Source organism: Apodemus sylvaticus, chromosome 3 (assembly GCF_947179515.1).
Source record: "Apodemus sylvaticus chromosome 3, mApoSyl1.1, whole genome shotgun sequence".
NCBI lineage: Eukaryota > Metazoa > Chordata > Mammalia > Rodentia > Muridae > Apodemus > Apodemus sylvaticus.
This window is the reverse complement of record NC_067474.1, coordinates 122501893-122505745: the sequence shown is the minus strand read 5'-3', so window position 1 is coordinate 122505745 and position 3853 is coordinate 122501893.

Here is a 3853-nt window from a genome sequence, read left to right as displayed (position 1 = left end):
TTAAGACAAGGTTTCTCTGGCTGTCCTGGAACTCACTCTGTAGACCAGGCTGGCCTCGAACTCAGAAATCCACCTGCCTCTGCCTCCCAAGTGCTGGGATTAAGGGCGTGCACCACCACTGCCTGGCTCTAAGTCAGTTTTATCTTCATGTCTGTATCTGTCATGGATCACTGAGTACAGGGACGGTGCCCAGGGGGAAAGCATGGGTGCTGGGGGGGGTCTGCCTCCCTATCCCACAGAAGCTTGGAGACACAGTGGCAGAGAGCAGAGACAGAGAGGCCTACCCGTCCTGGAGACTCCTGTTGGGATCCCAGGAACCACAACACTCCTTAGACGGGGACCCGGGAGATCTCAGGACATTTGCCATGGGTGCAGAGGTCAAGAGATGCAAACAGGAAGGGGTAGCAACTCCTTACTTCAAATTTCCTTTGGAGCCTGATAAGAAGTCTTGGGGCCTGCCTGTCCTCTGCCTCACATGACAGAGGAGGGGGCTATGGGAGAAAGAGTGAAGGGTTCAAGACAAAGCAGAGAGGGGAGTGGGGATGGGGGATGGGGAGGTGGGTTCTGTGGGGCAGGGGTTGGTGGTGACTAGGGTGGCGCCCCAGATGATGGACAGTGGTCCAAGGAGTTGCTGGGTCCCCACATTCTTGGGAGCCACACCCCAACCCCTGGCCCAGGAAACTACCTCAGAGTTTCTGTTTTTATTTCACAATAACTCCACCCTGTTCCCTTTCCCACAGGCTGAGGTGTGAAAGCCACACACTGCAGATGGCATCTCTAAAATCCAGGCAGGACAATGACAAGCTTTCCCAGGAGCCCTTGGACAAGAGCGTACATTTTGTGACCTCAGCTGGTAGCGCCTGGGCCCATGGGAAGGAAATGAGGAGGGGCTGGAATCACAGCCATTTTGGCCCCACCCCAGCTGGGTGGCCACACACCGTCTCACTGAGTCTCTGAGCCCTGTAGGAAAGGGAACTACAGGGCAAAGATGAGAAGATCGAGTCCCAGCTTCCCAAAGGCCTGTTCCCACCACAGCTGGGGCTAAGCAGAGTGGTTCCTGCTGTCCTGGGAAAGGCAAGAGCTGGGAGTGATCAGAAAGAGCTGTTAACCCCCGACAGTACCGAGTGGGCTTTGCCCCTGATCCACTGTGGAGCCTTGAGCAAATCCCTCCCCTACCAAGCCTCAGTTTTGACATGAATGAAATGGGATTCCTAATCATACATACTCCAGCGTCCTGGGCTACTGTGGAGACCAAGCACTTGTTCCTGTAGGTGAAGTGACTCTGTGAAGAGCCTCACCTCAGCAGGCGTCTGTGTGGTTACAGCATGGGAATGATGACCAGAGCCCTTGCCCAGGGTGGGCATCGCACCGGCACTGCATAGACTGTTTACTCTCAGCCCAGCCCTCTGGTAAGTGATGGGCGCCCCCATCCGCGGTCCAAGCTATAGATGTCTGGGATCACATAGCAGATCAAGGACTTAAGGCTGGGTTGGGGAGGAGACCTCCAGGTGGGTCAAAGGGAAACTTGGAAGGGTCCTGATGGTATATTTCCGGGGCCAGGAGGCGGGGGTGGGAAGACACAAAGGAGGCCTCCAGCTGGCCCAGCCCCGTCCTCTTCCTTCTTTGAAAACCCATTAATCCTGCTTCTTTGGCCAAGCTGAGCCTCTAACAAGCCAAGGTAGATTAGAGGAAGTTCAGTCACATCAGGAGAGGCAGCGTGGGACTCTGACCTCCCCTTACCTCAGACCACCCTCCTGCTCTCAGCCTCTCAGCTCCTCACCACACTGTTCCTCACCACTCTCTCACATCCCCGAGTCAGCAGCCTGGAGCCCTGCGGACCAGCCTTGAAGTGAAGTGTCTTCCCATCTTCAGGGTTCCTGCTCCTCAGCGAAGCAGCTGTTAAACTGTTCTCAGCTGCCAGGAGCATTCACGTCCAGCCACAGCAAATTCCTCCACTGTGCCTCAGTTTCCTTGTCTATAAAGTCAGAAAAAGGAGCTAGTGTTTGCAAAAGGCTTAAAAGAAGACCTCATGCTATGGGGTAAGCTCTCCTTAAGCATCCACTAGTTTAAATGGAATTTAAAATTTAGCCAAGTGTGACACTTGCCTGGAGAGACTGAGGCAGGAGGATTCCAAGTTTGAGGTCAGCTTGAGCATCTTTGAAAAATTTTACCTAAAAATGTAATTGTTTTTACAAAATACTCATAGGGCAGGAGAACAGGGGAGGTAGTACAAATTCCTAGCATGTGACGAATCCCGAGTTCTGGTTTGTTTGCTTTTTTAAATTTATTTATATACTTCATGTATATGTGTGTTTTGTTTGTATGTGCATTTGCACACCAGAAGAGGGCACCTAGCCCTTGGGGCTACAGTTACAGATGGTTGTGAGCCACCATGTGGGCGCTAGGAATTGAACTCAGGACCTCTGGAGGAGCAGCCAGCGCTCTTAACTGCTGAGCCATCGCTCCAGCCCTACAAGTTCAGTTCAGCTTTTTATAATAACCTTTCAGGAGAAGAATTACCAGTTTCCATTCACTGTCTGGTGTGATTGGAATGGGTTCATGGAGAATTTCTTTCTTTCTTTCTTTTCTTTTCTTTTCTTTTTTCTTTTTTCTTTCTTTCTTTCTTTCTTTCTTTCTTTCTTTCTTTTTTTTTTTTTTACCAATTTCATTTCCTCCACAAGCTTTTACTGAGTACCTCCTCTGTGCTACACCCAATGTTCATGCTCTCTGCACCTTACCCCGCTGCCTTGCAGGAGGAGGTGTTAGCATCCCTAGCATTGCTGATGAGAGCAGCGCTGTCCTGGCCAACCCTCCTGGTTCTTGCCTGCCCCCCCCCCACGCGCAGAGACACAGGAGAGCAAATATTTATATAATGTTTACTGTTCACTTCATGTATGGAGTGCGGACTGGACACCCAATAACCAGCCACTGGGAGAAGGGACTGCAACAGCTTGTTTTCAGTTGTGGGAATGGATATTTGGAAAAGCACAGTGGTTTGCCCTGGGTCATACAGCTGTTCCACTGCAGAGATTTGAATCTCCTGCAAGTCCAGCTCAAAAGTCTGTTCTAAGCCTGGTGTGGCGGCACCCACCGGATCCCTTTACCTGGGAGGCTGAGGCAGGGGAATCATGAGCTTAAGGACAGAGTGAACCACACTGCAAAACAAGACCAGGAATAGAAAATGCCCCCCCACCTCCCCCACCCCCGCTTACTTTTTGGTTTGTGTGTGGCTGGTTTTGAGTGTCAACTTGACACAGGCTGAAGTTATCACAGAGAAAGGAGCTTTAGTTGGGGAAGTGCCTCCATGAGATCCAGCTGTGGGGCATTTTCTCAATTAGTGATCAAGGGAGGAGGGCCTCTTGTAGGTGGTGCCATCTCTGGGCTGGTAGTCTTGGGTTCTATAAGAAAGCAGGCTGAGCAAGCCAGGGGAAGCAAGACAGTAAGAAACATCCCTCCATGGCCTCTACATCAGCTCCTGCTTCCTAACCTGCTTGAGTTCCAGTCCTGACTTCCTTTGGTGATCAACAGCAATGTGGAAGCATAAGCCTGAATAAACCCTTTCTACCCCAACCTGCTTCTTAGTCATGATGTTTTGTGCAGGAATAGAAACCCTGTCTAAGGCAGTTTGTGTGCGACGCATGGATGTGACCTTGCAATGGGGCTAGTCACCATTAAGTCCAGCTGGTCCCCTCAGCTCTGCCCTCTACCAAGCGCTGGGCTCCCAGGCAATCAATCACTCAGTCGTCCTAGCTTGCTACAGGGATGCTGCTGGGCGTCCAATCTCAGGGGTGCACGTCAAGCTCTTCCCCCATCAGCCATCCTTGGAGTCCTATGCTTTTGTTTTCACCACAGT